Source organism: Chiloscyllium punctatum, chromosome 46 (assembly GCF_047496795.1).
Source record: "Chiloscyllium punctatum isolate Juve2018m chromosome 46, sChiPun1.3, whole genome shotgun sequence".
NCBI lineage: Eukaryota > Metazoa > Chordata > Chondrichthyes > Orectolobiformes > Hemiscylliidae > Chiloscyllium > Chiloscyllium punctatum.
Genome location: NC_092784.1, coordinates 17,278,026 through 17,291,056, shown reverse-complemented (window position 1 = coordinate 17,291,056; position 13,031 = coordinate 17,278,026). Strand labels below are relative to the sequence as shown.

General features: G+C 45.1%; 3 non-coding genes across 3 annotated transcripts; all 3 read right to left on the bottom strand.

The window, feature by feature from the left end:
- Positions 1 to 698: 698 nt before the first annotated feature.
- trnal-uag (transfer RNA leucine (anticodon UAG)) lies at positions 699 to 780 on the bottom strand. The gene has a single exon. It is a non-coding gene; the product is annotated as a tRNA-Leu (tRNA).
- Positions 781 to 2,681: 1,901 nt separating this feature from the next.
- trnal-uag (transfer RNA leucine (anticodon UAG)) lies at positions 2,682 to 2,763 on the bottom strand. Its single transcript has one exon. It is a non-coding gene; the product is annotated as a tRNA-Leu (tRNA).
- A 7,408-nt stretch (positions 2,764 to 10,171) lies between these two features.
- trnal-uag (transfer RNA leucine (anticodon UAG)) lies at positions 10,172 to 10,253 on the bottom strand. Its single transcript has one exon. It is a non-coding gene; the product is annotated as a tRNA-Leu (tRNA).
- Positions 10,254 to 13,031: the final 2,778 nt, after the last annotated feature.

The following is a 13,031-nucleotide window of genomic DNA, read 5'->3' as shown; positions in this document are numbered from 1 at the left end:
ATTGAGAGAATCGCACAACAGAAAGCATTTAACACGGAACACAAACAAAACTGGCAAACCAAATGCATTCTCAGACACAGCGAGCATGAATGCTAAATGTGAGACAGTCCGGGGGCATGAGCCATAAAGTAATCTCACAATTAACAACAGGGCAATTCCAAACTACTCTTTCAAACATACTGGAGCCTGAGTGCACCACCACTTCCCAGACAATGCCGAAAAGAGAGAAAGAAAGAATATTATAAGAATGGGTCATAAAAAATGAATTTCACCAATCACAGTCTCGATTAGATTACCTTTCCCTTCCGATGTACCCAGGACGGAAATGAAGGAAGTGGGAGAAATTCAATACCATATGACGTCGAAATTCATTGGAAGGATTTTCTCATTGGCCAGAAAACCAAATAACCACGAGTCGAGTCACCGTAGGACTTTGTTTCACAACAGCGATGAAATAACAGTCTCCATTCGGTTCCAGTAAAAAGACAACTTGTCTGGAACATAAAGCAAGAGTAGAGCTGCTTGCGATTTTTCCGCGCGAGAGGCGAACACGATCATGACAGCACAGACACGTTGGAAAAATCGGCACTTTCATTGCCCGGGAAGCAAACCTATTTGGCTTCTGTTTAAAACCGAACTGCAGCAGGGGTCGAAACAACTCTGCAGGAAGCGGCGTGGTTGGAGTTGATCAGCAGAAATGGCAGCGGTGGGATTCGAACCCACGCCTCTGTCGAGACTGGAGCCTAAATCCAGCGCCTTAGACCGCTCGGCCACACTACCAGCCAGCGGCGGCACACCTTTCTTGCAACTCCAATTCTGCTCCTGCATGACAACAGGTGCAAAGTCACGTGAAAAGGGTTCCATGATCCCTCTCCGACTCGCACAGCTGCTGGGATGTGCCCGTCTACAATATCAATTTCGCAGCAGATAATGATAGCCCGTCAATCCAGACAAAAATCATTGGTCAGCTGAGTCTATTTTCTCAGACTCTTTTCAGCTACAAATGTATCTGTGAGAGCGTCAGAATATATGATCGGTTATCATTTGGTCAAATTATCATGAGCTATTTGACATTACTGCAATTTCGATTCTTGCATTGCTAAATGATTTCACCCATTGCTCAAAACAGGACAACTTTCACGTTTACACAGAATATGAAGCACACCGGTCTACAGGGAAGATGCACAAAGCTGAGTAGGCCGTGTTCCACATCATACCGCGCAGCATAGTTTCAGTCACTGTGCCTGTTTTGCAGAATACGAGTCCCAAAGAATGTTCTCCACCCTAAAACCGGATTTAGCACTACAATCAGAGAACGACAGATCACATTGTAAGGATGCTCTGACCTCGGAGCCAGTTCGAGATGCCACTTTTCTTGCCTTTTTGCCTTCACCGTGCAATTCGCTGCAGAGATCTTCACACATGGATACCAACTGAGTTGGAAACCTGTGTGGGAATCGAAGATAAGCGACTCAATAAATTTTGCTAAATTCCATGGTGCGTTTTAGAAATGCAGTTTCTCTTCACCTCAATCTAAAAGGCAGTTTCTGAACATAGTAACAGAAGTCAAAAGGTAATTACCTCACCCCACCCCCACTCCGGAAGAGGTGCTAACTGCCCTTGATTGCTTTTTGTTCACGATGTGAAGAGCTCTCACGCTTGAGTCACCTTCACGTCTCTGGTTGCTGAGTGAATCACAAAAAAGGAATTTCACCAGAGCTGCAACTGCCTCCCTTCCCCACTCGCCCTCCCCGTTTACATTTTCCTGCTCGTCAGTGACTTAAAGAAAACCAAATGAAAAGCAGTCTGTGGCACAATCATTTCGACTGCTCACGGGAAAGGTAGCATTGTGAACCACTGCAGAAACGAACGATTTCCTTACTTTTGCTCCGACTGACCATACTCTGGGAAATTTTCCCAGATTCTCAGTTGAGGATTCTTGCCGCTGGAAGTTACCTCTCAAAACCTGTTAATTCGTAATGTATTGAGAGAATCGCACAACAGAAAGCATTTAACACGGAACACAAACAAAACTGGCAAACCAAATGCATTCTCAGACACAGCGAGCATGAATGCTAAATGTGAGACAGTCCGGGGGCATGAGCCATAAAGTAATCTCACAATTAACAACAGGGCAATTCCAAACTACTCTTTCAAACATACTGGAGCCTGAGTGCACCACCACTTCCCAGACAATGCCGAAAAGAGAGAAAGAAAGAATATTATAAGAATGGGTCATAAAAAATGAATTTCACCAATCACAGTCTCGATTAGATTACCTTTCCCTTCCGATGTACCCAGGACGGAAATGAAGGAAGTGGGAGAAATTCAATACCATATGACGTCGAAATTCATTGGAAGGATTTTCTCATTGGCCAGAAAACCAAATAACCACGAGTCGAGTCACCGTAGGACTTTGTTTCACAACAGCGATGAAATAACAGTCTCCATTCGGTTCCAGTAAAAAGACAACTTGTCTGGAACATAAAGCAAGAGTAGAGCTGCTTGCGATTTTTCCGCGCGAGAGGCGAACACGATCATGACAGCACAGACACGTTGGAAAAATCGGCACTTTCATTGCCCGGGAAGCAAACCTATTTGGCTTCTGTTTAAAACCGAACTGCAGCAGGGGTCGAAACAACTCTGGAGGAAGCGGCGTGGTTGGAGTTGATCAGCAGAAATGGCAGCGGTGGGATTCGAACCCACGCCTCTGTCGAGACTGGAACCTAAATCCAGCGCCTTAGACCGCTCGGCCACACTACCAGCCGGCGGCAGAACACCTTTTCTTGCAACTCCAATTCTGCTCCTGCATGACAACAGGTGCAAAGTCACGTGAAAAGGGTTCCATGATCCCTCTCCGACTCGCACAGCTGCTGGGATGTGCCCGTCTACAATATCAATTTCGCAGCAGATAATGATAGCCCGTCAATCCAGACAAAAATCATTGGTAAGCTGAGTCTATTTTCTCAGACTCTTTTCAGCTACAAATGTATCTGTGAGAGCGTCAGAATATATGATCGGTTATCATTTGGTCAAATTATCATGAGCTATTTGACATTACTGCAAATTCGATTCTTGCATTGCTAAATGATTTCACCCATTGCTCAAAACAGGACAACTTTCACGTTTACACGGAATATGAAGCACACCGGTCTACAGGGAAGATGCACAAAGCTGAGTAGGCCGTGTTCCACATCATAACGCGCAGCATGGTTTCAGTCACTGTGCCTGTTTTGCAGAATACGAGTCCCAAAGAATGTTCACCACCCTAAAACCGGAGGTAGCACTACAATCCGAGAACGACAGATCACATTGTAAGGATGCTCTGACCTCGGAGCCAGTTCGAGATGCCACTTTTCTTGCCTTTTTGCCTTCACCGTGCAATTCGCTGCAGAGATCTTCACACATGGATACCAACTGAGTTGGAAACCTGTGTGGGAATCGAAGATAAGCGACTCAATAAATTTTGATAAATTCCATGGTGCGTTTTAGAAATGCAGTTTCTCTTCACCTCAATCTAAAAGGCAGTTTCTGAACATAGTAACAGAAGTCAAAAGGTAATTACCTCACCCCACCCCCACTCCGGAAGAGGTGCTAACTGCCCTTGATTGCTTTTTGTTCACGATGTGAAGAGCTCTCACGCTTGAGTCACCTTCACGTCTCTGGTTGCTGAGTGAATCACAAAAAAGGAATTTCACCAGAGCTGCAACTGCCTCCCTTCCCCACTCGCCCTCCCCGTTTACATGTTCCTGCTCGTCAGTGATTTAAAGAAAACCAAATGAAAAGCAGTCTGTGGCACAATCATTTCGACTGCTCACGGGAAAGGTAGCATTGTGAACCACTGCAGAAACGAAATATTTCCTTACTTTTGCTCCGACTGACCATACTCTGGGAAATTTTCCCAGATTCTCAGTTGAGGATTCTTGCCGCTGGAAGTTACCTCACGAACCCTGTTAATTCGTAATGTATTGAGAGAATCGCACAACAGAAAGCATTTAACACGGAACACAAACAAAACTGCCAAACCAAATGCATTCTCAGACACAGCGAGCATGAATGCTAAATGTGAGACAGTCCGGGGGCATGAGCCATAAAGTAATCTCACAATTAACAACAGGGCAATTCCAAACTACTCTTTCAAACATACTGGAGCCTGAGTGCACCACCACTTCCCAGACAATGCCGAAAAGAGAGAAAGAAAGAATATTATAAGAATGGGTCATAAAAAATGAATTTCACCAATCACAGTCTCGATTAGATTACCTTTCCCTTCCGATGTACCCAGGACGGAAATGAAGGAAGTGGGAGAAATTCAATACCATATGACGTCGAAATTCATTGGAAGGATTTTCTCATTGGCCAGAAAACCAAATAACCACGAGTCGAGTCACCGTAGGACTTTGTTTCACAACAGCGATGAAATAACAGTCTCCATTCGGTTCCAGTAAAAAGACAACTTGTCTGGAACATAAAGCAAGAGTAGAGCTGCTTGCGATTTTTCCGCGCGAGAGGCGAACACGATCATGACAGCACAGACAAGTTGGAAAAAATCGGCACTTTCCCACACCACTGCTCATTGCCCGGGAAGCAAACCTATTTGGCTTCTGTTTAAAACCGAACTGCAGCAGGGGTCGAAACAACTCTGGAGGAAGCGGCGTGGTTGGAGTTGATCAGCAGAAATGGCAGCGGTGGGATTCGAACCCACGCCTCTGTCGAGACTGGAGCCTTAATTCGGCGCCTTAGACCGCTCGGCCACACTACCAGCCGGAGCAGAACACCTTTTCTTGCAACTCCAATTCTGCTCCTGCATGACAACAGGTGCAAAGTCACGTGAAAAGGGTTCCATGATCCCTCTCCGACTCGCACAGCTGCTGGGATGTACCCGTCTACAATATCAATTTCGCAGCAGATAATGATAGCCCGTCAATCCAGACAAAAATCATTGGTAAGCTGAGTCTATTTTCTCAGACTCTTTTCAGCTACAAATGTATCTGTGAGAGCGTCAGAATATATGATCGGTTATCATTTGGTCAAATTATCATGAGCTATTTGACATTACTGCAAATTCGATACTTACATTGCTAAATGATTTCTCCCATTGCTCAAAACAGGACAACTTTCACGTTTACACGGAATATGAAGCACACCGGTCTACAGGGAAGATGCACAAAGCTGAGTAGGCCGTGTTCCACATCATACCGCGCAGCATAGTTTCAGTCACTGTGCCTGTTTTGCAGAATACGAGTCCCAAAGAATGTTCTCCACCCTAAAACCGGAGGTAGCACTACAATCCGAGAACGACAGATCACATTGTAAGGATGCTCTGACCTCGGAGCCAGTTCGAGATGCCACTTTTCTTGCCTTTTTGCCTTCACCGTGCAATTCGCTGCAGAGATCTTCACACATGGATACCAACTGAGTTGGAAACCTGTGTGGGAATCGAAGATAAGCGACTCAATAAATTTTGCTAAATTCCATGGTGCGTTTTAGAAATGCAGTTTCTCTTCACCTCAATCTAAAAGGCAGTTTCTGAACATAGTAACAGAAGTCAAAAGGTAATTACCTCACCCCACCCCCACTCCGGAAGAGGTGCTAACTGCCCTTGATTGCTTTTTGTTCACGGTGTGAAGAGCTCTCACGCTGGAGTCACTTTCACGTCTCTGGTTGCTGAGTGAATCACAAAAACGGAATTTCACCAGAGCTGCAACTGCCTCCCTTCCCCACTCGCCCTCCCCGTTTACATTTTCCTGCTCGTCAGTGATTTAAAGAAAACCAAATGAAAAGCAGTCTGTGGCACAATCATTTCGACTGCTCACGGGAAAGGTAGCATTGTGAACCACTGCAGAAACGAACGATTTCCTTACTTTTGCTCCGACTGACCATACTCTGGGAAATTTTCCCAGATTCTCAGTTGAGGATTCTTGCCGCTGGAAGTTACCTCACAAACCCTGTTAATTCGTAATGTATTGAGAGAATGGCACAACAGAAAGCATTTAACACGGAACACAAACAAAACTGCCAAACCAAATGCATTCTCAGACACAGCGAGCATGAATGCTAAATGTGAGACAGTCCGGGGGCATGAGCCATAAAGTAATCTCACAATTAACAACAGGGCAATTCCAAACTACTCTTTCAAACATACTGGAGCCTGAGTGCACCACCACTTCCCAGACAATGCCGAAAAGAGAGAAAGAAAGAATATTATAAGAATGGGTCATAAAAAATGAATTTCACCAATCACAGTCTCGATTAGATTACCTTTCCCTTCCGATGTACCCAGGACGGAAATGAAGGAAGTGGGAGAAATTCAATACCATATGACGTCGAAATTCATTGGAAGGATTTTCTCATTGGCCAGAAAACCAAATAACCACGAGTCGAGTCACCGTAGGACTTTGTTTCACAACAGCGATGAAATAACAGTCTCCATTCGGTTCCAGTAAAAAGACAACTTGTCTGGAACATAAAGCAAGAGTAGAGCTGCTTGCGATTTTTCCGCGCGAGAGGCGAACACGATCATGACAGCACAGACAAGTTGGAAAAAATCGGCACTTTCCCACACCACTGCTCATTGCCCGGGAAGCAAACCTATTTGGCTTCTGTTTAAAACCGAACTGCAGCAGGGGTCGAAACAACTCTGCAGGAAGCGGCGTGGTTGGAGTTGATCAGCAGAAATGGCAGCGGTGGGATTCGAACCCACGCCTCTGTCGAGACTGGAGCCTAAATTCGGCGCCTTAGACCGCTCGGCCACACTACCAGCCGGCGGCAGAACACCTTTTCTTGCAACTCCAATTCTGCTCCTGCATGACAACAGGTGCAAAGTCACGTGAAAAGGGTTCCATGATCCCTCTCCGACTCGCACAGCTGCTGGGATGTGCCCGTCTACAATATCAATTTCGCAGCAGATAATGATAGCCCGTCAATCCAGACAAAAATCATTGGTAAGCTGAGTCTATTTTCTCAGACTCTTTTCAGCTACAAATGTATCTGTGAGAGCGTCAGAATATATGATCGGTTATCATTTGGTCAAATTATCATGAGCTATTTGACATTACTGCAAATTCGATACTTACATTGCTAAATGATTTCTCCCATTGCTCAAAACAGGACAACTTTCACGTTTACACGGAATATGAAGCACACCGGTCTACAGGGAAGATGCACAAAGCTGAGTAGGCCGTGTTCCACATCATACCGCGCAGCATAGTTTCAGTCACTGTGCCTGTTTTGCAGAATACGAGTCCCAAAGAATGTTCTCCACCCTAAAACCGGAGGTAGCACTACAATCCGAGAACGACAGATCACATTGTAAGGATGCTCTGACCTCGGAGCCAGTTCGAGATGCCACTTTTCTTGCCTTTTTGCCTTCACCGTGCAATTCGCTGCAGAGATCTTCACACATGGATACCAACTGAGTTGGAAACCTGTGTGGGAATCGAAGATAAGCGACTCAATAAATTTTGCTAAATTCCATGGTGCGTTTTAGAAATGCAGTTTCTCTTCACCTCAATCTAAAAGGCAGTTTCTGAACATAGTAACAGAAGTCAAAAGGTAATTACCTCACCCCACCCCCACTCCGGAAGAGGTGCTAACTGCCCTTGATTGCTTTTTGTTCACGGTGTGAAGAGCTCTCACGCTGGAGTCACTTTCACGTCTCTGGTTGCTGAGTGAATCACAAAAACGGAATTTCACCAGAGCTGCAACTGCCTCCCTTCCCCACTCGCCCTCCCCGTTTACATTTTCCTGCTCGTCAGTGATTTAAAGAAAACCAAATGAAAAGCAGTCTGTGGCACAATCATTTCGACTGCTCACGGGAAAGGTAGCATTGTGAACCACTGCAGAAACGAACGATTTCCTTACTTTTGCTCCGACTGACCATACTCTGGGAAATTTTCCCAGATTCTCAGTTGAGGATTCTTGCCGCTGGAAGTTACCTCACAAACCCTGTTAATTCGTAATGTATTGAGAGAATGGCACAACAGAAAGCATTTAACACGGAACACAAACAAAACTGGCAAACCAAATGCATTCTCAGACACAGCGAGCATGAATGCTAAATGTGAGACAGTCCGGGGGCATGAGCCATAAAGTAATCTCACAATTAACAACAGGGCAATTCCAAACTACTCTTTCAAACATACTGGAGCCTGAGTGCACCACCACTTCCCAGACAATGCCGAAAAGAGAGAAAGAAAGAATATTATAAGAATGGGTCATAAAAAATGAATTTCACCAATCACAGTCTCGATTAGATTACCACACTACCAGCCGGCAGCAGAACACCTTTTCTTGCAACTCCAATTCTGCTCCTGCATGACAACAGGTGCAAAGTCACGTGAAAAGGGTTCCATGATCCCTCTCCGACTCGCACAGCTGCTGGGATGTGCCCGTCTACAATATCAATTTCGCAGCAGATAATGATAGCCCGTCAATCCAGACAAAATTCATTGGTAAGCTGAGTCTATTTTCTCAGACTCTTTTCAGCTACAAATGTATCTGTGAGAGCGTCAGAATATATGATCGGTTATCATTTGGTCAAATTATCATGAGCTATTTGACATTACTGCAATTTCGATTCTTGCATTGCTAAATGATTTCACCCATTGCTAAAAACAGGACAACTTTCACGTTTACACGGAATATGAAGCACACCGGTCTACAGGGAAGATGCACAAAGCTGAGTAGGCCGTGTTCCACATCATACCGCGCAGCATAGTTTCAGTCACTGTGCCTGTTTTGCAGAATACGAGTCCCAAAGAATGTTCTCCACCCTAAAACCGGAGGTAGCACTACAATCCGAGAACGACAGATCACATTGTAAGGATGCTCTGACCTCGGAGCCAGTTCGAGATGCCACTTTTCTTGCCTTTTTGCCTTCACCGTGCAATTCGCTGCAGAGATCTTCACACATGGATACCAACTGAGTTGGAAACCTGTGTGGGAATCGAAGATAAGCGACTCAATAAATTTTGCTAAATTCCATGGTGCGTTTTAGAAATGCAGTTTCTCTTCACCTCAATCTAAAAGGCAGTTTCTGAACATAGTAACAGAAGTCAAAAGGTAATTACCTCACCCCACCCCCACTCCGGAAGAGGTGCTAACTGCCCTTGATTGCTTTTTGTTCACGATGTGAAGAGCTCTCACGCTTGAGTCACCTTCACGTCTCTGGTTGCTGAGTGAATCACAAAAAAGGAATTTCACCAGAGCTGCAACTGCCTCCCTTCCCCACTCGCCCTCCCCGTTTACATTTTCCTGCTCGTCAGTGATTTAAAGAAAACCAAATGAAAAGCAGTCTGTGGCACAATCATTTCGACTGCTCACGGGAAAGGTAGCATTGTGAACCACTGCAGAAACGAACGATTTCCTTACTTTTGCTCCGACTGACCATACTCTGGGAAATTTTCCCAGATTCTCAGTTGAGGATTCTTGCCGCTGGAAGTTACCTCACGAACCCTGTTAATTCGTAATGTATTGAGAGAATCGCACAACAGAAAGCATTTAACACGGAACACAAACAAAACTGCCAAACCAAATGCATTCTCAGACACAGCGAGCATGAATGCTAAATGTGAGACAGTCCGGGGGCATGAGCCATAAAGTAATCTCACAATTAACAACAGGGCAATTCCAAACTACTCTTTCAAACATACTGGAGCGTGAGTGCACCACCACTTCCCAGACAATGCCGAAAAGAGAGAAAGAAAGAATATTATAAGAATGGGTCATAAAAAATGAATTTCACCAATCACAGTCTCGATTAGATTACCTTTCCCTTCCGATGTACCCAGGACGGAAATGAAGGAAGTGGGAGAAATTCAATACCATATGACGTCGAAATTCATTGGAAGGATTTTCTCATTGGCCAGAAAACCAAATAACCACGAGTCGAGTCACCGTAGGACTTTGTTTCACAACAGCGATGAAATAACAGTCTCCATTCGGTTCCAGTAAAAAGACAACTTGTCTGGAACATAAAGCAAGAGTAGAGCTGCTTGCGATTTTTCCGCGCGAGAGGCGAACACGATCATGACAGCACAGACACGTTGGAAAAATCGGCACTTTCATTGCCCGGGAAGCAAACCTATTTGGCTTCTGTTTAAAACCGAACTGCAGCAGGGGTCGAAACAACTCTGCAGGAAGCGGCGTGGTTGGAGTTGATCAGCAGAAATGGCAGCGGTGGGATTCGAACCCACGCCTCTGTCGAGACTGGAGCCTAAATCCAGCGCCTTAGACCGCTCGGCCACACTACCAGCCAGCGGCGGCACACCTTTCTTGCAACTCCAATTCTGCTCCTGCATGACAACAGGTGCAAAGTCACGTGAAAAGGGTTCCATGATCCCTCTCCGACTCGCACAGCTGCTGGGATGTGCCCGTCTACAATATCAATTTCGCAGCAGATAATGATAGCCCGTCAATCCAGACAAAAATCATTGGTCAGCTGAGTCTATTTTCTCAGACTCTTTTCAGCTACAAATGTATCTGTGAGAGCGTCAGAATATATGATCGGTTATCATTTGGTCAAATTATCATGAGCTATTTGACATTACTGCAATTTCGATTCTTGCATTGCTAAATGATTTCACCCATTGCTCAAAACAGGACAACTTTCACGTTTACACGGAATATGAAGCACACCGGTCTACAGGGAAGATGCACAAAGCTGAGTAGGCCGTGTTCCACATCATACCGCGCAGCATAGTTTCAGTCACTGTGCCTGTTTTGCAGAATACGAGTCCCAAAGAATGGTCTCCACCCTAAAACCGGAGGTAGCACTACAATCCGAGAACGACAGATCACATTGTAAGGATGCTCTGACCTCGGAGCCAGTTCGAGATGCCACTTTTCTTGCCTTTTTGCCTTCACCGTGCAATTCGCTGCAGAGATCTTCACACATGGATACCAACTGAGTTGGAAACCTGTGTGGGAATCGAAGATAAGCGACTCAATAAATTTTGATAAATTCCATGGTGCGTTTTAGAAATGCAGTTTCTCTTCACCTCAATCTAAAAGGCAGTTTCTGAACATAGTAACAGAAGTCAAAAGGTAATTACCTCACCCCACCCCCACTCCGGAAGAGGTGCTAACTGCCCTTGATTGCTTTTTGTTCACGATGTGAAGAGCTCTCACGCTTGAGTCACCTTCACGTCTCTGGTTGCTGAGTGAATCACAAAAAAGGAATTTCACCAGAGCTGCAACTGCCTCCCTTCCCCACTCGCCCTCCCCGTTTACATTTTCCTGCTCGTCAGTGACTTAAAGAAAACCAAATGAAAAGCAGTCTGTGGCACAATCATTTCGACTGCTCACGGGAAAGGTAGCATTGTGAACCACTGCAGAAACGAACGATTTCCTTACTTTTGCTCCGACTGACCATACTCTGGGAAATTTTCCCAGATTCTCAGTTGAGGATTCTTGCCGCTGGAAGTTACCTCTCAAAACCTGTTAATTCGTAATGTATTGAGAGAATCGCACAACAGAAAGCATTTAACACGGAACACAAACAAAACTGGCAAACCAAATGCATTCTCAGACACAGCGAGCATGAATGCTAAATGTGAGACAGTCCGGGGGCATGAGCCATAAAGTAATCTCACAATTAACAACAGGGCAATTCCAAACTACTCTTTCAAACATACTGGAGCCTGAGTGCACCACCACTTCCCAGACAATGCCGAAAAGAGAGAAAGAAAGAATATTATAAGAATGGGTCATAAAAAATGAATTTCACCAATCACAGTCTCGATTAGATTACCTTTCCCTTCCGATGTACCCAGGACGGAAATGAAGGAAGTGGGAGAAATTCAATACCATATGACGTCGAAATTCATTGGAAGGATTTTCTCATTGGCCAGAAAACCAAATAACCACGAGTCGAGTCACCGTAGGACTTTGTTTCACAACAGCGATGAAATAACAGTCTCCATTCGGTTCCAGTAAAAAGACAACTTGTCTGGAACATAAAGCAAGAGTAGAGCTGCTTGCGATTTTTCCGCGCGAGAGGCGAACACGATCATGACAGCACAGACACGTTGGAAAAATCGGCACTTTCATTGCCCGGGAAGCAAACCTATTTGGCTTCTGTTTAAAACCGAACTGCAGCAGGGGTCGAAACAACTCTGCAGGAAGCGGCGTGGTTGGAGTTGATCAGCAGAAATGGCAGCGGTGGGATTCGAACCCACGCCTCTGTCGCGACTGGAGCCAAAATGCAGCGCCTTAGACCGCTCGCCCACACTACCAGCCAGCGGGGGAACGCCTTTTCTTGCAACTCCAATTCTGCTCCTGCATGACAACAGGTGCAAAGTCACGTGAAAAGGGTTCCATGATCCCTCTCCGACTCGCACAGCTGCTGGGATGTGCCCGTCTACAATATCAATTTCGCAGCAGATAATGATAGCCCGTCAATCCAGACAAAATTCATTGGTAAGCTGAGTCTATTTTCTCAGACTCTTTTCAGCTACAAATGTATCTGTGAGAGCGTCAGAATATATGATCGGTTATCATTTGGTCAAATTATCATGAGCTATTTGACATTACTGCAAATTCGATTCTTGCATTGCTAAATGATTTCACCCATTGCTCAAAACAGGACAACTTTCACGTTTACACGGAATATGAAGCACACCGGTCTACAGGGAAGATGCACAAAGCTGAGTAGGCCGTGTTCCACATCATACCGCGCAGCATAGTTTCAGTCACTGTGCCTGTTTTGCAGAATACGAGTCCCAAAGAATGTTCACCACCCTAAAACCGGAGGTAGCACTACAATCCGAGAACGACAGATCACATTGTAAGGATGCTCTGACCTCGGAGCCAGTTCGAGATGCCACTTTTCTTGCCTTTTTGCCTTCACCGTGCAATTCGCTGCAGAGATCTTCACACATGGATACCAACTGAGTTGGAAACCTGTGTGGGAATCGAAGATAAGCGACTCAATAAATTTTGCTAAATTCCATGGTGCGTTTTAGAAATGCAGTTTCTCTTCACCTCAATCTAAAAGGCAGTTTCTGAACATAGTAACAGAAGTCAAAAGG